Source organism: Poecilia reticulata, linkage group LG14 (assembly GCF_000633615.1).
Source record: "Poecilia reticulata strain Guanapo linkage group LG14, Guppy_female_1.0+MT, whole genome shotgun sequence".
NCBI lineage: Eukaryota > Metazoa > Chordata > Actinopteri > Cyprinodontiformes > Poeciliidae > Poecilia > Poecilia reticulata.
The window spans coordinates 17,138,313-17,159,385 of record NC_024344.1 but is presented as its reverse complement, the minus strand read 5'-3'; the positions used below and the strand labels follow the sequence as shown (position 1 = coordinate 17,159,385).

The 21,073-nt window shown below is 40.8% G+C and overlaps 1 protein-coding gene across 2 annotated transcripts in view; it reads left to right on the top strand.

Annotated features, from left to right (window-relative positions):
• The first annotated feature begins 7,822 nt into the window (after window positions 1-7,822).
• Window positions 7,823-21,073, top strand: part of camkk1a (calcium/calmodulin-dependent protein kinase kinase 1, alpha a) — a 62,215-nt gene continuing 48,964 nt past the window's right edge. For both annotated transcript variants that reach the window (XM_008428151.2, XM_008428150.2), the window contains exon 1: window positions 7,823-8,490. The gene's annotated coding sequence lies outside the window, so the exon portion shown is untranslated. The remainder of the gene's footprint in view (window positions 8,491-21,073) is intronic.

The following is a 21,073-nucleotide window of genomic DNA, read 5'->3' as shown; positions in this document are numbered from 1 at the left end:
AATTCTGTTAATATAATATAAATCTCAAATTAAGCCCCTTTTGCTGTCCAATTATTAATCAGGTAATCAAAACAAAAAACGCACACAAAGTAGTGTATTGTACCATTTATTTAAATTAGGACAATGTCACAATCGGTTCCACTAAACTTTATGAAAGAGTAAAGAGGAGGTTTTAATAACACTTTGGTCTGTCACTTAAAATCTGAATAAAATACATTCAGTAAAATATAATTTGTTTGTAAATGACAGCATGTTATTTAAAGGTCATGAATATTAAAAGGCCCCGCATGCTGCAAGGAGCTTGTTGTAAATTCTGCTTTACATATGGAGAATATGACCGATTATGCTGCGCCTTCTGAGTCCTTACATTATTTTTCGAGGACTAAGCTGACGGTATTTAAAAAAAAAAAAATGCAATACCTAGTATTGGCTTTCTACAACATGAAATTTGCTTTTGGATCAATGAAGTAGTTCTGAATGAAAATAAGGCTCCTGTTTAACACCCTGATAACAGAAGGAACAAATGTGAGCCAGTCTTCCGCTCCCAGTTCCAGTGCTGCGATTAAAGTCTTTCCTCAAAGTCATTTCTTCTTCACATCTGTTGGAAACTTTGCTAACAGATGTTTCTTCCTGTCTGGAATATGCACGTCAACATACTGTTACGGCAGAACCTGGGCATCAAACTACCGACCCCTGACAGCTGAACAATCCACTTTTCCCTCGAGTTCATGATGCTGCCTCAGTGATCTGAACAAATTTACATTTAGCATAGCTAATCGGTTTTAAAAATCGGGTTTGCATTTATAGTTCAGCTCTGAAGGCGGGTGAAGTTATTCATGCTGATGAACACAGGAGCCGAGCAGCAGCTGCCACATCTTTCTGCTTTTGGTTTCTATCTGAAACCGTTTGAGGCGATTCCTTCTTCTCCTTCCTGCTCTTTTTTTTACGTTCCTTTGCAGAACTATCAACATTATTTTTCTATTACTCGACTGCACCTACTAAAGTAAAGTAGAAATATAATTTCTACTAAAAAAAACACGCACACAGCCTGATCTGGTTAGTGATATTGAACTGTTCTTTTTGGATGCAGCTGTACTCAAAATAGAGAAAATAAGGAGTTATTCTCCACTGTTTTTACCTGATTTTTTTTTTATTTAATTTTTTTAATTTCACCTTTTTGACACCTGTCTGAAAGATGAACTTGGATGACTCAGGTGCCACACGCTGCCATTTCCATCCCATCACAGAACCAGCCTGAACAATTAAAATTCGCTAAAAAAGGCAGCATTATGTGAAATTTTATTGAAACTTACGTCATGTTATATTTCCTCATGAGGAGTGTTGCTTTGACTCTGTCGTGCGTTTGAGAAATCATTTAATCTCCCGTGGCAACCGTTCAGATGAACAAAACACGTGCGCCGCTTTGAGGCGTAGATTTCAACTTCTGCATTGCAGAACGTGACCCCCACTCTGCTCCTTCAGACTAGCTAGCAGCAATTTAGCAAGCACCTGGTGGAATCTGCCGAACTCATCGTACTGATTATTTTTCAGTGTAACGCGCTTAAGAATGTTGCTAAAGGACTAAAAGAGGAGCCATATAGTGAGTACTTCCTGAAGGTGGAGTGTCAGAAAGAGCAAGAGTTTCTTCTAGAGACTGAAGTCTAACTTGAAGGTGTCAAATTGTCTAAGTCATATTTATTTACAGCATTTTATAACAACTGAAGCCAACATAGTTACTTGATCTTTGTTTTTCTCATACAAGTGAGCACTTTGATTATTTTTTTTTTCTAACAAGCTGAGCCATGAGAGGTGATTTTACTCTTAAATAATCTTTAGATATTGTATGTGAGAGAACATTAAAGAACTCTGCCCTTCATGTTGGTTTGGCACACTAAAAAAACCTGAAGCTCAGTACCGGTGTTCCTCCAGCAGAGGGAGATGTTTACCCACAGTCCATCCTTCTGTGACGCCACACAGTGATTGCCTCTGTCAGTATGTTTATTATGAGCTGATTATTATTTTTTTTTAAAGTGTGCTGATTAAGCCCCAGCTGTGTCCTGCAGTAACAATATAACCAGCAGGGGGCAACTGAGCCACTTCCTGTCACTTCAGGTTATTTGACATCTTAATAAAATCCAGTCACACGCTCATACTGTCTACCAATTACCACATGGCTGATGCTGTGTCAGGATCCCACATGAGAGAGTGACACGCAGTCACATCCTCCCAGGGGAGAGAGGCTTCACAGAAAGCAGCGAGGCCCCCCGGGGGGCCCGCAGACTGAGTAGAAGCTCTCTGTCGTGTTAGGCTGTTATTTCCACACCGAACCTCACAGGGACGCTGGATTTGGGACGCCGGGGGCGGGGGGGGACACGCCGTCCCAGCAAAAATATACACGCAGACTAATGACAGCAGCTGAGACAACGAGAGGACAGAGAGCTAATATTCTCTGAGAGCCAGACTCACTCTGAGGCCTGGACTTTTTCAGATTTAAACCTCAGTGGAAGTTTTCCGTCTGGCGGAGCAGTAGACAGCAGTGCCTAATTGTGAAGCGGAAGGGAAATTATATAGAGAAAGATCTGAAAAGTGCGGTGTGTGTTTGTTTTCACCCCCCTCTACTCCGATGAATAAAATATGATTTTACTCTAATTCTTCGAAGCCGAAGGGCCTCTAATCTTCTTCTCCCTCCACCAATTCTCCAGCAGGTTCAATTCAGAACTTTGACTACACCGCTACAAAATTTAAATATATGAAAAAAACTACATTATTTTAATCCTAAATTCACGAGGAGTTTGAACATAAATACTCTTAAAATCTTAACTTGACATTCTTTCCTCTCGACACTTATGCACTACTTTTTGTTGGAGTATCAAGTTGGGGTATCAACATCTCAATAAAATACTTGTAGCCCAGGAGCAAAAGTTTTGATTTACTTAGGTTATTTTATGTATTAATGAATGCGTATTTTGCAAAAAATTGTACTTTATATAAATCTTACAGGCCCAAATTAAGTGAGCTGTGTTAACATTTTTGAGATTTTTATGAATATAAACAACATTAAAATGAAAATTATGAGGTAATAGCCAATTTATTTGGGAACAACATGGAGCTTAATGGCTAGGCGCATGCTAGGTGCTCGACCTAGCATGCACCAGTCAGTCAGTTGTTTCTATATTTTGAGCCATATGAAAAAGAAAACACATATTACACCCATTTGTAGGTAAAGAAAGAAAAAAAAGAGAAAAACTATGCATCCAATATATTTATGCATTTATTATGCATAAATATATTGACGACTCAAGACATTGAGTCATCCAATTCATGTTTTATATAATAATTCTGTATTTAGACGTAGAAAAGAATGCATTTGACTCAAAAAGGTGTAAGGATAACACAAACTTATCTACTCCCATTCCCTATTCAGACATTTAAATTGCGTGGTCGCCAATATAATTACAGATTTAGTAATAATTTTGTGTCGCATTCCAAACTTGCTGATGTAAAGGATGACATATTAATGAACAGTAGTTTCCATTAGTTAAATTAATTTTCTCTCTCTCTCTCTCTCTCTCTCTCTCTCTCTCTCTCTCTCTCGTCTCTCTCTCTCGTCTCCTTTTTACATAGCTTTCCTTCCTCGAGCCGGACATCTTTGATAAAGATCTGGCTCCGCAGCATGCCTCTCCGGTCCCACGGGGCCCGCCTCAGTATGCTCATACATGGCTGTGTTTCGAACGGCCTCCACCACGTCTCCTTACGAAAACAAACCGGTTCTGCTTATATCGCACCAGTCTCTGACAGGACCAGCGTCCAAACCACCTGGGGGACGAGACGGGAACCAACTTTAACCGGGTCGTTGTGCCGTGAGGACGGACTGTCTGCTTGGTGCGCTGCGAGGCTGAGGCGGTTGCCAAGGAACTGAATGAACTTGCTATGAACTTTTAGCACGTCCTCGCCAGAGATGGGAAAGTGGTCCTGTAAGCCACGGCTCATGTCGGCCAAATTGCTTTGGTGTTAAAGATGAAAAGTCGACTAATAATAATAATAATAATAATAATAATAATAATAATGGAGAGTTATCGCAGAATGCCGACGGCTCGTCACGTCGGGGAAAATGGCGGAGCTTTGAGTCATTTAGCAGTTTTATTCAAAGAGCAATTGGATGAAACTAACAAGGTCTAGAGTCGCCCCGTAAGTAGTAAATCTCTTCACTGAGCAGAAGCAGAAGTACAAATTAGGTGTGAATAAAGGGTGTTGGCGTGTAAGAGAGGTGCTAGCGGTGGAGGTTTTCTTGTTAGCGAAAAGTCAGAGGCTTTGAAGGTAAAGGACATCTCTGCTCTGCTTGTGTTTGGTAGCTTATTCCCTATCATGCAACCACAAAACTGATCTGGACTATGAATAAGTGTAGGTTTGGGATGGCACAGCCAGACAACGCTGCTAGGATCAACGCAATAACCAAAAAGGAGCTTGACTCTGTTGTTTATGTCAACGATTTTTATCCTGTTTAGTTTATTCCTTGATTTTAGAAGCTTGGTGTTTCTCTTATATCCCTAAAAAAAACTGTTACATAGTCTTAAAGGGGCAGCATTATGAAATTTTATAGCACAATTAAGTAACTATATACCTTCAGTTGTTATAAAAAATGTTGTAAAAGAAATTTGTCTTGGTAATTTAACGCCTTGAAATTGGGCCTCTGTCTCTTAAAAATCTCCTGCTGTTTCTGAATCTCCACCATCAGGGAGTTATCACAACATGTCTCCTCTGTTAAAACCCTTTAACGACGTTATTACCAGCGTTTCACTGCGATGATGCGATAATGAGCTCAGCAGATGCGCAGTACCACCAGGTTTGCTAGTTGCTGCTGGCTAGTCTGAAGGAGCAGAGTTTGTGTTTTTCAGAGAACACGGCGCCCATTTTGTCTCATTTAATGAAGGCGGATTAAAAGCCGACGTCAGGGAAGCAGCGCTATTTCTTTAAGCAGCAGATTCATCTAAAAGACGATTTGATCATAAATCACTAATATGACCAGCTGGTTCAGACACTGTTTGGGTCAAAGTCTTAACTCAAAATCAGTTGCTCTTCACTCATTTACTGATGGTAAGTTAAAAAGCAGCTGATTGAAATATGATGGTCAGATAGTGGATTTTGTGAGATTTCATCCCATACAGCTTTCACCCAAAGTGATGATCAGAAACCAACACTTAAACTGGAAGACTGAAAAAAAACTAAAAACATCCAGGGAGCAGTTGGAAACATTCCAGGTACTGTGGACGATACCAGGAAAAGCAGCGCATGTTCTTCAGAGCAGCAGCTTAATTAACATGCAATTAAAGTGTTCTGAGTCGGGGATTCTCAGAACGGAGCATCTCTCAGCTTTTATTTATTTATTTTTTATTCAGAGGGTGATTCACGACAACAAAGGCCCCGCCCGGCTTGCTCTGAGAGCTTCTCCGTCGTCGTGGGATCCTCGCTCTGGTGGTTGAACAAGTGTAGGTCTGACAGGGGAAGGGCGGGTATCATTTGTTTTGTCAGTGATCCACTGCTGCTGTCACACGCCTCAGACATGCTCGGTGAACCGACGTCACACGCGGGAAGAGTTATCTCTACTAAGACAACAAGGACAAATACGGGACGCCGGATGGGAATCAATAAAGATTTCATTGTGCCTTGTCGCTGTGAGGAGCGATACAACGGTAGTTTATATTTTTTTAGACATTGTCTACACCAGAGGTTTGCAACCCAAAAAGACATTTTTGCTCTCAATCCAGCTGAGTAAACTGGTTTATAGCCACAAATATCATATCTTTTGAAAAAAAAAGACAACTTATATATTTTTTTATATAGGAAATTTGTTGTTATTTTTGAAGAACTGAAATGTTACTTCTTCTGTCTTTAGGTTTTAAATAGAGGAACACAAAATGTTTGAACAAGTAAGGGTACATTTTCTTCATTGGGTTGTTGATGTTTGTGGAAAATACTTTCTAATCTCATGACAAGATTAAAAAAAAAAGTCTAAAACTAAATTGTTGGTACTTTTAGTGACATTCTGTTATGGAAATTCAATAAAAATCTCCCAAAATGTAAAAATATAAAAGACTGGTTAAACAGTATGCCGGTCTGAAGTATTTAGGTGATTTCTTGCTGGATAAAAAAAAAAAGAAAAACACCAGGTGATAACTTAAACCTTAAAAGACATCCCAGACTCTACAGGCCTCAGTTGGCAGGTAAAAGGTCAAAGTTCAAGACAGGACATTTGTTGTTTTTAAAAAGGATTGTAAGATGAAAGGCTCTTCTTTTTAAAGTAGTAAAAGAAAATTACTAGCAGCATTGCTTAAGTTTTCAGAGTAGCATCAGATGAAACCACAAAACTATCTGGTCATGATGCACTGCGCTGTGAAAACCAGTGAGAGGAAACCTCATCTGAACTGTCAGCTGCCATTGTGTTGACGGGAACGTTTCTGCAGATCAAAGTAATCTAGAGAAAAGATATGAGGCCATCTGGCTGACGGCTGGAGCTCGGTTGAAACCGGGTCATCGAAAAGGACAAAGCTCTTACACGCCGCCATGAGTTATGTGTCAAAACTATTTACAGAAACTCGCAGAAGTATTTACAACCCTCAAACATTTTGATAATTTTTGTGCTACATCCACACTTTACTCCTCCAGAGCAACCGCATATCACATATTGGTAGGCTTGCATTTTGCACATTTTGTAGTTGTATGATGCAGGTGTAAGTTATGAACAATTTATAATGTAGGTGCTTATAATACTACAGCTCTAGACAAATCTGTTGTCGTGTCGCTGGGTAAGACACTGCATCCACCTTGCCTGCTGATTTTGGTCACCATATAATAACCTTGCTATATATTGTGGACTGTGGCTAAAATGCAGTAGCTTGCCATCGCCAGCGTGTGCATGAATGGAAATAACTGATTTCATGTAAAGCATCCGAAGCGCTATGTGAAAGTCTGATGTCATTTCATTTAATTAAAAATAAGGACAAAAATGTTTCTTTTAACTGTTACGGTCTCTGAGACCTAATTTAGGAGTAGAGTGAACAGGCCTGAAGATTTATATAGTATAAAATTTAGGTCATACCATCCCCTTTCACAAAATAGTGCATCATACTAATTGTGTACAATTATGTGCTGCTTTATCGCATAAAATACGATAAAGCAACACATTATAGTTGGGGGAAAAAAACTAGGAGTAAACAGAAATGACAGTAAATGTACTGAATGAGTTGTTGAGAACCTAAACGCATTGATTAGTTAAAGCCAGGTGTTGGGAATGGAAATCCCGATCGATGAATCATAATTTGTATTGACACACGGAGCATAAAATCAGCCAAGAAAAGCATTCAGACTTTACTTATTTTATTCACTTTCAGCGCTGAAAGGAGACGCTTTTACCATTACATCCGAGAAGAGTTTCTAAAAAGTCTGTAGCGTCTGAGGAGAAAGAGGAGGGTAGCTGATTATATGGACTGAAGACACTCCCTGAAATCACACCATGTCTCTGTGGCCTGGGAAAACGTTTCTTTTTCGTGAGAAATGGACCTTGGTGTCTAACAGAATCAAACATGTAACTTTTTACTATGGGCCTTTGTCTAACAGCGTGTGACTCTTTCTCGACCTTGGTAAAGCGTCTCAACACAGGTTTGTCATGATGGATCCTAATCAGCCGTGTCATGTCCAGCTGGCTCAGCAGAGCTCAGTAATTAGGCTTTGATTCTCCTGGTTCAGCAGAACTAATCAGAACTTCAATGGAATCCTGGCTTTCGGGAAATATCGCCGGTAGCTGGCCACTAGGGGCGCTGGTTGCCCTAAACCCCACGCAGTCCAGTGTCTAATGGAGGCGGCGGCGCGATATGAAAGACTGGACTTCGTGGCACGTGCGGTATTAAAGCTTATTATGAAATTCAGCGCACGTGCTTGGTTAGACGGAAACCGAGCCGCGTTACTGCTGGACGCGAATCCCTGGTGCTTCACAGCAGCGCTGGTCTTCGGGTGATTACGCTGCGCGAAGTAGGCGGATTTTAGGACCCACGGCGGGTGGATTCCTGTTCGAATAATAAAAGTTGTTGGGACCCGACGCGCGACAAAAGCAGCCGGACTGAATCAGAAAGTGCTCGTGGGCCACCCCCGCCCTCCCCGCCGGTGCTGTTCCGAACCTCTCCGCTGCGGCGGTGCAGCAGCCAGACGAGCCGAGCGCAGCGATCCCTCCGCCTGCTTCACTGATACATGTAAACAGACGCAGGGAAAGGGGGCGCGTGGGCTGTCGTGTCCTTGTTTTCCGGAAGAGAGGGTTTGAAGCATGGGACGCAGCTCCTGTCAGGAGCCGATCCTGCCGCACACCTAGAGCTCCGAAGCCCGTCGGATCATCTGCCGCCCCGCTTCAGCTGTGAGGAGAGGCGCGGAGCGGAGCATCCTAACGGGACATCCCTCCGGATCCCCTCCGGTGGAGAGCTTCCAGGATCCCGTTTGGAGGGGGTGAGTGAAACTTTTTTTCTTTTTTTTTTCTTTATTCCTGGTGCATTCGCGTTCTGCACCTTGCACGCATTTCTGGCGGGGTAATGAATGTAATGCGGTTGGCTCTCACCCACCGCACAAACCGGGAAGAGGCGGGATGCTCGGCAGTTTGTACCCGCTTTCTGCGCAGCGGAGCCCCGGAGGCTGCACCGGAACACAGCATGCACGGTGTGGATCTGTGTCATGCACCTGGTATGAAGGGATCCTGCCCTTCTTAGGGTAGCTGAATATGTGTGTGTGTGTGTGTGTGTGTGTGTGTGTGTGTGTGTGTGTGTGTGTGGCTGGCATACTGCTGAAATAATTCATAGTTGTAAGCCCTGATGAGCATATTTACAGGGCCTCCTGCGTGTAAACTCTGTGGTGTGCGCTTACTGTAACAGTGTTTGTTTGTTTTTTTTTCTTTGAGAAATAACTGTAAGCCACAGTGGACGAGGCATTTGCATCTCACTGATGAGGCTGAAGCTTCATGTCCATCTCAACTGGGGCTCATCTAACCGGTTCTGCAGGTTTGATATATTGATAAGTTTGACGGGGCTGGAGGGTGGTGCTCAGTCATTCTGCAAAATGAGAGCAGAGCCAGACTAAAGTATAAGCAAGATAAGCTGCTGCTGCTTATGGGACCCATGTCAACAAGGGGTTTCCCCGAGGGGGKGGGGGGATCCAGCTACAGACAATTATTTTTTTTGCTTCAGAGGTTTAGAAATGGCGAATTGGAATGAGTTTGACATTCCCTTTGTTTTAAAAATGTGACCTAACATTCATAAAGAACTGATGAACATAGTTGGAATCATACAGAAGACGGTGCTAATAATAGTTTAAGAATTTCCTTTACTGTATCTGTCCAAAATTAGCTACAGGCATTATTTTGGTTTGTTTACTACATGCAATCAATTTATATCCCGCACTAAAATAAATCACCTAAACTACTGTTTATCAGGCACAACAACCGCTAGACTCAATTAAGTTATTGTAAATAATAAAAAAAATCAATGGAGAACTTAACATTCAACATGTTAGTATTTGCAGAAATATGTTTAATTTTTCTGCATGCCTGACATCTTGAAGCAGAAGGTAATGCTGACAAAGCGATTCACCGGGGGCGTTTGAGTGGGTGGGGTGGGCTGAAGGAGGGGCAGCGTTCATGTGAGAACTTCCACTCGGTAACATGACTGACATGTAATTCATAACGCGTCTGTTCTGCTCCTCAGACCAGTGGAACCAGCAGAATGTGACACGATGCCTGCTTCTCGCACACAGAGAACCAGCTTGGCAGTGTGACAACCTCCATCCCCCGAGGCCATGCATAAAATGAGTTCAGCTGAGCCGCTCCGAGGCCGTGTTGCAACACCGCCGACGCGTTTGTGGCTGTCGGGCGTTCAGCCGCTCCACTTCCCTCTTTTGGACTCGTTAAACGCTTCAGTTTTTTTTTTTTTTTTATGGGTTGTGAATGTCACAGACGGCACCGAGAGACGTAACGTGAAAAGGGGTAAAAAAAAAAAAGGATTTCTGGATGGGATTCTGTGAACTTTAGACGGCTTTTCCAACTGGAACAATTCGGCAGCAAGTAAAGCGGCTTTCGTGTTGTCCCGCTGGCCTCGTGCACATTTGCTGAATGCTGCTGCAGAATAGTTCAATTTTGTAGAAAGAGAAGACGAAAGGGAAAAATAAGCAGACAAGAGGAAGCTGCATTGCTGTAAAAGCTGGTTATGGTCTATTGATTGTTCTTTTCCTTTTTATTATTTCTGCTGTATGTGCTGAAGGCTGTGACACGGCATCGGCTCTCTTCGCACAGCTGAAGCCGTCTTTTGAAGAAGGAAGTGTCGACACCTTCGAGATCTTTCCGCCTTTTAAGCAAATCGGCTTCGTAAACAGAAGTCGGTAGCGTCTCTTCTGATGTTTGTGCAGTGGCATTATGCAAAAGATCCTGAGCACCACGGTGTGTTGTTTTTACTTTTTCATTCCCAAAGGATCTGCTGTTCTTGGCATCTTGCATTCACACAGCACAATGCTGCCACCACCGTGTGTGACTGTGGAGATGGTGTGTTTAAAGTGATGTCTTATTTAGATTAGCTGCTTTTTCACTTGTCCTGACAGCTGTACATGCAGGGCTGGGTATTTCTCACCTGTATTATGTAAAGGTTGTAAAGGTTGGCTCCGCCCACATGAGCCTGACGCGTAAGCAGAGGGTTGGACTCTGGCCTATCATCGCCCTGTGCTGGTTGGTGTCAACTGTAGCTTTACCCTGCATGGCAGCCACCACAGGCGAGAATAGTTTTTTGGGTTTTTTTCCCCAAAGAGTTTGGTTTGTTTGACACAGTGCAGGTGAAGCAGAGGTAGGAAGACGAGCTGCCATGTACAACTGAAGTGTGCTTTCCCAGAAGCACATGCCTCCTGTATCCAAAGCAAACATTTCTGTGTTTAAAGTCTCACAATCTTCAATCTTGCATCCCTGACACCAAAGCGCAGCTGTACACTTGCTGTCGACGCTCTTGTTATTGTTGCATCTGCTGCCGTCTCTCCTCTGCCGAATCGCCCCCCCCCCCTCACTCCCCGAGTTCCTGGAAGCTCTCAGCGTGTGTTTGTGCAACTCGGCCGTTATGGAATCGTTCTGCCGTCGCAGGGTTGAAAGACACGGGTTTGGAGAATGACAGAATGGAGAGGCTCCTCCATACTTATATTTTTCATGTTGTGTTTATGATTACCGCTAAGCTTTAGCCAGTTCAGAACGCTGCAGCATCAGAAAGGATAAAAAATATTACCACTACGGGCGAGATCCACAGATAAAGAGTCTGGTGGACAATTTCTGAGCTTTAATTTAGTAGATTTTAACAATAATAGCCAAATTCAGCTTCATTTTTAAGCACTATGAGAATTAGGAACGGCATTCAAACATTTTCTTTCTAGTTTTACTGTCGAGCAGTCGGAAAATATTCAGAAATGCACCAAATACTGTAAAACAAGGTTTTGCTAATTTAAAATGCATTAATTTTCACTATGTTTAGCATCCAATATTAGTGTTACTATCTGTAAAAATTATTCTTCCTTAGGGCTGTAGCTAAAGATCAGTTTAGTAATCAACATTCTATCGATTATTGTGCCGATTGAGTAATCGGACAATAAAGGTTAGGCTCTCCAGAAACTACTTATGCTTATAAGTCATGAAAACAAACATTTCAGTAAATGAGACATTTAATAAATCTTTTGCAAATATACATTTTATTGCTTAAAATGCAGTAATGGCTTATCAAACAAACATCATATTTAAGTTTCTACTCGGAGTGATTAAATCGTTCTAACTACAACAAACACTTTTAAATTTGAAATGTTAACTAAGTCTCTCGACTTAGCATCAAATAAGTATAAGTATAGCATCACAGTAGCATCAAACAAATTATTTAACTTATGCATTCAATATGGCATTGTGCTTTTGTTTTTATTTTACACACTTGTAAATAAAGTGCCGTACAGTTGTTTTTTTCTTTTTAAACAGATTTTTTTGGCTCTTGTGGCCTTTATTTGATAGTTAATTGACAGGAAGGTAGACAATGAGAGAAGGGGGAAGACATGCAGCAAGGGTCGCCAAGGCTGGGACTTGAACCTGCGACAGCTGCATTGAGGACTAAGGCCTCCAAATGTGGGTTGTGCTTAACCCCTGCGCCACCACAGCACACCCCATTGCTGTTGTTTTGACACAATACTTTACTTGGCTAACTCGCTGCCAGATATCCACTACGATTAGCCAGTACATGTAACGTTAGCCACCTGTCACCAATTTAGGAAAACATATTGCTGTGTAATACTACTCCACGCCTATAGGTGGAGCCGCTGACGAGGATAAATGAGAAACGGTAGAAAGAGTAAGAGATGTTGAAAGTATGACGGCATTGTTCGGTTAGTTGTACTTGCTGTGCTACGCTAAATAAATACACCAAGTTATTCAAGAACATGTTTTGTTTTCCACACCTTTCCACTTATTTTTTTTAACGGAACATAAATAATACCTGTTGGCAACTATTGACAACTTTGATGTCAACCTTTGTTATCATGGGAAATAAATAGCTTATATTTCTTTTGGATCACAAAAGTAATTAATTGATAACAATTCTCTGAAATCACGTTCCAACGATTTCCCTTGGAGCGTGGAGATCCAATTCGATTTTTGCTCCGTATATCACCGTCCTGCTGATCCCAACTCTTACTGGGATTATTACTGTGAAATGGGGGTAAAATCTGATAGACGAGCTCAGACCAGACTGTCCTAGATGACAGATGTCTTGTGCAATCACCTGCTGAGGCAACAGCATCGCAGCCATGGACTTAAAAAGGCTCAAACACCAGATAAAGAAGGTTGGTTCTGTTCTGGGAACGACTGTGGAACCACTGGAGATTATTATTAGGGGGGGGGAATCAAGAAAATGATGGACAACCCTGAGTTTCCTCTTAATGAAGCAGTTATACAACTATAATTTTTGCTGTAATACTGTCCACTACTGGAGATGCCTTGAGCAAACGACTAGTTCGAGAAAATTGTACAGTGCGATTTGCAACAATGTTAAATTTAATTAAAGTAGTTTTCTAACTGAACTGAAAAGCAGAAATTGCACTCTCGCATCTCTTTGGACTTGTTCTCCATAAACTCCACAGATGACACATTGCCTGCAGTTGGTCTTTGCGTAAAATAATAATTTGTTTTATGAGGGTGTGTGTGAAAACGAGGCGGCTCGAGTTACAAAAAGCAGGCAGTAGCCATCTTCAGCCGTCTGTTTATGTTCCATGCAAACCAGTCGTACTCCATCGCTTTGTTTCCACTGAGGATCACGTGTTGCAAACTGGAGCTGCATGATTTTGTAAATTATGATAATTTAATGCAAAGTTGGCATTTTTAATGGACTTTCAATGCAACTTTTAGAGCAACTTTGCATTAAAAGTGTCATTATTTACCAAATGACACTTCATGACAACAGTCCTAAACATTCATAAAGACTCGTTCATGACAGATGTTATGTCATGTTTATGACAGTGTCATGTCAGTCTTATGCCTTACACCCCTTCAAATAAAGTGTTACTGTTTTGCCTAATTAGTCTGGCTTTCTATCAGGGAGTTTTATCCAGAAAAAACAAACAATGACTTCCTTTTATAAATTGAACTACTTTTAAGTAACATATCAGCAAATAAAGTTAATAAAACACTGGGCAAAGTCAATTAGTTATTATGTCAGCACGAGCACGTGAATGTATTGGCGCATTATTTGACGCAGACTGTAATGTGACAGTCTTCGTTTTCCCATTTCTCAAACACAAATGCAGACTTTTCTCAAGTCTCCACTTTGGTAGGAGTTTTAATGGATAATCAGTTTTAGTCGCGCCATTTTAACCATCCCTCCTTCGCTCCCTCATGGTTTCATTTCAGCAACCTAAATTTAATCTGACGAATTGAAGCAAAAACACGTTAAGCAATACACCTGGTTTACCTGCATTGTAAGCATTTTGACAACTTCTGCACACAGTTGCAGGAACAGATTTTCTGTTGACATATATCTTTATTTATCTCTGTTTCTGTTCTCCAGGTGCATTCCTAAATTTGGGAATTTGCCCTTTAAATAGAGCCTCAGACTGTTTCTTGGTGACTCAGAGGCAGAAAACATGCAATGAGCTCCAATACAGGCAGCATACTTTTTTTTTAAGGTTTTGTTGGCTCTAGTGGCCTTTATTTGAAAGTAGTTTGACAGGAAGGAGGGTAATGAGAGAGGGGGAAGACGTGCGGCAAATGTCACCAGGCCGGGAATCGAACCTGCGACCACTGCCACGAGGACCAAGGCCTCAATACGTGGGTTGTGCTTTGCCCCTGCACCATCACACCACCCCAAGCAGCATACATTTATAATTTGTATCAGATTAGCCACTTCTATTGGCTACGTATTGTGCAATTTAGAAATAAGCCACCAAGTTTAAAATGAAAATTCAACAAATATTAACTAAAAGAATTTTTTTTTTTTTTTTTTTTTACAGAATCCAGATTTTTGGTGCAATTAACATGTCAAAGAGGTAGGGCTGCTGTTACGCCTCAATGCTGCCTTTCATATTTCCACACCTTCTTGATGAAAATCAAATTTTTGATGTCAGCTAGGCTTTAAGAGCATCACTCCAAGCTTCAGTTCATTGGGGTGGGAAGGTTTAGCCGGAGAACTCGGATCCACACGTGAATACATTTCCAGGTTCTCATCTTTCCACTCCGTTCCACTTACGCTTCATTTTAGCCTTGATTATTCAAAACACAACCAGCAAGGATTTAGGGGCTTCTCAGACCTCTCACTTAAACCTCATCAAGTACAGTGAAGCAACCACACACACACACACACGCGCGTGCACACTTGCACTTCTCCCCACTTTTCATTAGCATGTGTATTGGAGGTACCTGCTTGCATGATGTTCCCGCTGCACCGGTTATTTATTATCATCAGCACATGTTTAATTTCAGGGGAATATCTAAACGGTGCAGCCTGTGAGCAGAAATGTGAGCATGTTTGCTCACTGAGCCTGTAGTTTATCTTTAGTCCAGAACATTAAGAAATGATTTACTTGAATCAGGCTCTTATTTCTGGCTGCAAGTTAGTTTTGCCTTATTTCAAATGTACAAAACTAGACCTAAAGTACTTGACAGATTTTTTTTTTCTCAGTGAAGCCACTCTGACCAGCTTCTCTACCTCCATAGCATGACGCTGCCACCACCATGCCTCACCATGGGGCTGATATTATTTACAGTGATGTGCAGTGTCAGGTTTTTGCATCCGTGCCATAGAAATTGAAGTTAGATTTTATGTGACTTTCTTTCAACAAAAGCCGTCCTCGTGCCACCGGGCCACATCTACCATGTTGAGACACTGAAACGGTGGAAGAAGAAAAAGAAGCAACAGAATGCGACCCGGTCCACAGGAAACGAGGAGCACTTCTTGAACGTCTCATTCTCCTCCGGGAGCTCCAGATGCTGCTCAGCCAGATATTTGCAGAGATGTGCTGTTGTTGGATAACAGCCGAACTAACTAATGTGTGCTGTCCGAACCGTCTCCTCAGACAGCAGCTTCTCCTCTGTCACAGTTTTTCTCCCCCCTCGGGGTGTATTGGACCGCTCAAACTCTGCCTTCTCTCCACTTTTTGCACAGTGGTTCCACACCTAAACAGGATTTTCATGTTCTTCCAAAAAGGAGGATGATGTGCAGATGTAAGCCTACACACGAACAGTTGAGGAGAGCTTCTAACTTGCTTCGACCTTGGGAAACTCTTTGCTTTTTTTTAGATGAAGGAAGCAAAAATGATTAGTCACATAACTGCACAAAGGAAGTCGGATTTTTTTTTTTTTTTTTTTTTTTTTTTTTCAGAAATAGACCAGCATTGACTCGCAGCAACACAATATGTGTGTTCTGCAGCTGCAGTCATCTCATCTTGGAATTGATTTATTGAAATTCTTTTTTTTTCTTTTTGGATGCTGCATGGACTTGGTCAGTTCTGCATAATTTTATTTGGCTTAAATAAATAGATTTTTTTTTTACTTATGGCTCCTGTTGTCCCATCAGAGTGAGTATTAATAATCCTCCACATCCAGGGTGGTGTTTATAGCTTAAAGTAAAATAGCTGATCGCTTAGAGAACTGATTAAAAATTCGTTCACACACTCTTTTTTTCCTTTGGGGTGAGTTGTAATAATTATGCTGCTCCATTTTCTTCCTGTACCAGCATGTTTAGATCTGAACTTGCGGTGTCAGCGAAAAAGTTTTCACACATTCCTCATCGCCATCAGTGTAATATCAATTAATAATGTTGACCTTTTTAATGAAGCATTTGTAATTTTTTTTTAAATCCGGAGTGGAATTACTCAGCAAACTCGCTGATTTTACTTTAAATAAAAAAAGTTTGGATTTATTGTAGATTTTATATAGCTTTATAAAATGTGTAAAATTTTTATACAATTTCAGATGCATGCACGTGCCTGCACTAATTTTTGATTTAATGTTCCTGACGTTAAATCTTCACATAACTTTTTGAAGCCAACAGTAGGTATTTGATAAAAAAAAAATTTAGTTTATCTATGTTTTTAACATTTTTAAGGTAAAAAAAAACACACACACATCATAGTGCAGTTGGGTTTGGGGCCTTTCAGAAGAGCTTATTGCCCAGATGAATCCATTCCTGAACCAGTTTTGATCTGTTATTTTGAATCTGTGTGCTTTTGGTGGTGCTGATGCTTTGCTCAAAGTAGGTGAAGTAACGATGGAGGATAATCTATAAATTCCTAAATTTGAACACTGATCAAGATGGTTAAAACCTGGAGACGGTTGAGTGTTGCAATGATTGCAAACACACAACCTCACTGGTTTTGGAATAAAAACTGATTTCGCACCCGACGGTCTGGTAGAACCGGTTCGATTGGGGACCAAAATTGCAATATTTGTTCCATTTTCAGCTCATGTAGTTCACGTTCACACTGCACTGTGTCAAATGAACCAAACTCTTCGAATAATCTGTTCCCCCAAGAAACAAGAACTGTTGAACGACGCAGCATGAAAACCTCTGAGGAAAGCACAGTGCAACTTCCTTCTTCGTTAAATGTTGGCAAAAATGGAGTAGCGTCAGATTTGAGCAGTTTTAAGGTTTCTTCTTTGTCTTTGGCAAAAGATCATGAGTCATTTCTCCGGCTGTTGTTTTTACCCAGAATGCCCTGCGCCATGGTGCGCTTCCTGCTTTTGGTGTAGTACCTGGTTCACTTGGCGTTCACATGTTAATTCAAACTGCCATTAATTCAAACCAGAGTCACTTCCAGTTGAACCAAAGCTAGGTGTTTAGACGGTTTGCCTTTTTTTGGTCCGCGTCAGAGTTTTCTCCCCAAACAAATTTGACACTTTTTAGGCAAAAGAACTAGAGTTTGATTAAAGCAGACTAAACGGGGCTGGTGTAAATGATCCCAAAGCAGACGGGGGGACATTTGGTCGAGTTTTAAAGAGAACAGCTTGAAGATTCATGGGAAAACTAGCAAGAAATTCAAACTTATACATCCAATTTGTGTGTTTTTTTTTTTTTATTAATTAAAGGTGGTTGTTGTGTAACTCTTCCACCCTGAGAAAAAGGGCTTATTAAAACTGCAGGACCAGAATGATGAGGGCATGTCAACTTTTCCCCTGCTCTGTACCCAGTCCAGTAAATAAGGCAGCAGTCTGGCTGTCAGCAGTAAATACTAATGTGTAGAATATCTCTGCCTCTGTGAACTAGAGCTGTAGTTGATTGTTGATTGCCTGCCATTACTTAACAGAGAAATTGTTGCTGGGCAAAGAAATCAGCTCTCATTGCTTCGAGGACAAGGATTTTATTTTTTATTTTTATCTGGGTTTTGCCAGGAAGGATCTTAAAGCTCTCTGCACTCTCTGCTCCCTCTTCAGCTTCTCTCTGCGTGGCTCGCTGTGCCGTTTCTGCAGAGGTATCCTTGCAGCAGCGCCATATAAATACCCTTCAGTGTGGATGAGCTTGCTGGCCTTTTTTTCTATTGAATTGTTGAAGGAGTGGAAAGCTGAATGTGACCGGGAGCCTGCCGACACCAGTGCTCTCCTTTTCAGACGGGAACCGTTTTCGGAGGAGCGAGGCATTCTTTAGATCCGTTACAGTTCTGGAGCTCCACCAACCTTGGCCTCAACCTTTGTCAACGTTTCTCTTTGTAGCTTTTACTATTAATGTGGTGTTTCACATCTCCGTAAGATGAAGAAGAGGACTTACAGCTCAATCTGCTTACGTTGCCCACATTTCTTGATTAAAAAGCTTGGCCTTCATCCTTCAGAGAGAAAATAACCAGAATGACGGTACTGGAAATACTGAATACTTTGCAAACATCTGTCATTAATCCTCTGAAGGGGAGAAAATGTTGTGCCCTAGATTATAAGTGGGGGGTGGGGGGGATATAAGGTTAAGTCCATGACATGTATTTTTTAGATCAACAATACATAGAGAACACATCTTCACACATCGCAGGAGGTTTGCCTGGCCATTTCCTTACACAGCTCCATTCGATTCACATTTCCCTTCACTGCTTCGTCTGGGATTCAATCCATTGAGCTCAAATGCTGAACGAGTTTCATCCTGGCCAATCAGTGAACAGAATGAGGAGTCGTAAAGACATTGATTTATTTTATTTTTCTGCGCTGTTCTAGAATTGTAGTCTGACTGCAGTTTGACAATGGCAGCAGAAGAAGATTTATTTGTTCAAAAATTCATCTTGGATGCTAATTGTTGCATCTCAATTGTCTTTTCAATGTCTTACAAACTTCCAGATGCTTTTGCTTTGTTCTCTGTTCATTTGCTATGCCGTGTTAATCTGTGCTTTTGGATTACTGTTAGGTTCAGTGAGCATTTTTTTAAGTTTAGCCTAAATGACAACAAAACTATTCAGATATTTGGACTAAAATCAGGTGAAATTTGGTTTTGAAGTTTAGTAGAAGTCGACATTTAGTTCAGATTGGCAAGAGATGACAAAATAAATGGTGCAGCACTCAAAGATCTCATCTTTCTGAGCTAGCATGTTGCTAGGATTCCTTGGCGGATCCTACTGTACAGGTCCATAAGTTCTGTCATTTATGCTAGTTAATATTTGAACTATTTCTACTAGGTTTTTGACACGTTCTTTTACTCTATTAAACATACAAGAGGCATCTTGTTGGGTTTTTAAGGCTTTGCTTTGGATGAAGTCGTAGCTTATGGTTAGGTTACATCCAACTCTGATCTTCGTGTCTTCATGAGGGCATTTTGTGACCTAGATGCTAAAATCACTCACTGGATTAAACTAAAACAAAAAAACAAATTGTAGTAAACCTGAGGATGAGACAAAAGGGCTGAACAAACCAGGAAAAGCTGGATTTACAGTCTCTGAACTCATCTGAGCGCTTTCTGGAGCTGCTTACTCTGCTTCAGGATAAACTAAAAAAAAAAAAAAAAGCATCAACAATTTGTTCTCAATTTAATGAGCATGTGGAAGTTGACTCAAACCTTTTTGCTTCATGCAGCAGCAGTGGAAGCGCAGGATCAGGGGACAAACAAGCACAGCTTTCTTTAGAGATTGCCATTATTTAGATGAGTCATCAAAGGACCAGTGGGCTAAACATTCCTCTCTCTGATACCAGCAGTCGACCCACAGCGATGCCTCTCTACTCCTTTGTCTGTGACCTTTTTCTCAAACAAAGAGCCCCGCCACATATCCAATTTGTTTTGTTTTTTTTCCCGAAGAGCGTCTTCTGGTTTTTTAAACCGCCAGAGTTGCATTCAGGAACCTGTTTTACAGAGATGAGGATAAAAAACAATTTGCCTTGCTTGTCCGAAATTCTGCGAGTAAGACCGATGAGTTAGTTTGGGGATTCACGGAGGAGAAGTTGAGGACGCAGCTAGTTTTTAGTTGTCAAGAAGCAGCGATAATTACTTCTGCCGAACAACTAGAACCAAACCAAATCAGCAGATCAAAAAAGCCACATCAATCACGCTGCTAATTAGGTTAATTAAAACATTGTTTACAGTCAGAAGCTGCAAATGGGTGTGCTGTAATGAGAGCCTTCGATATTAAGATCTCACAGTAGTTATTGATGGATGAAAGTCTGTCTTACAACATGAGTTATGGCTGAAGAGAAGAACTAAAAGTTTCTCTAGAGGCACAAAACTTTATCAAGCTTTACGAATGCCTGTTATGTACACTTTGGTTGTTTTTATGGTTAAATTAACTTCAACTTTAATCTATTTTAGGCCCAGAGCATCAGGGTTTTACAAGAAGAGGAGGAATACATTTTGAATTGAACATTTTAGGGATGCAGCAATATAAACATTTAAACCGATATCGATATGCGATAGCGGTTGTTGTTAATATTGGCCTGATTTCACTTATCAGACCAAAACCAATTTGTAAATTTTTTTTATTGACTAATTTAATAATTGGATGGCAAATGGTGCTTAATATGATATTTTTTAAATGTATAATTTGAATTAGGTGAAGCTGAAACAGGCACTAGAGAAGTTCAGGATTTTTACAGACAAAAGATATTTTTCATCTTAAAGTCAAAATGTGTTTTTTTTTGTACAGTCTGACTTAATAACTGCTCTGAATGTTGTTGTTCTTTCAGGAAACAATTAACAGATTACCAAATTAGTTGACGATTATTTAAATAATTGATTAATCACGATTGTAAGGTAGTTTAGGCTCAAAGATCAGAGGTGAGCAGAAAATCAGGACCAGCCACCGCTTCAGTTTCTTCCAATTACTTTTTTTATTCAGTCTTTAATCGGACTTCTCTCCCAGCATTCAAAAGCTCACTGTTTTTATACAAAATTGGCGCCACACCTGTGCTTGATTGGACACAGCCACCAAGGAACAGGTAAAAAACATTTAAACGGAGAAACACAAAAAACTACAAATCAATTTACAAACTCCTACATAATGAAGTTATCTGCAAAATAAATTACATAATACAAGATAACTCAAAAGGTTATTTTTAAAAGGAAAACAAACAAACAATACACAAAAGAAA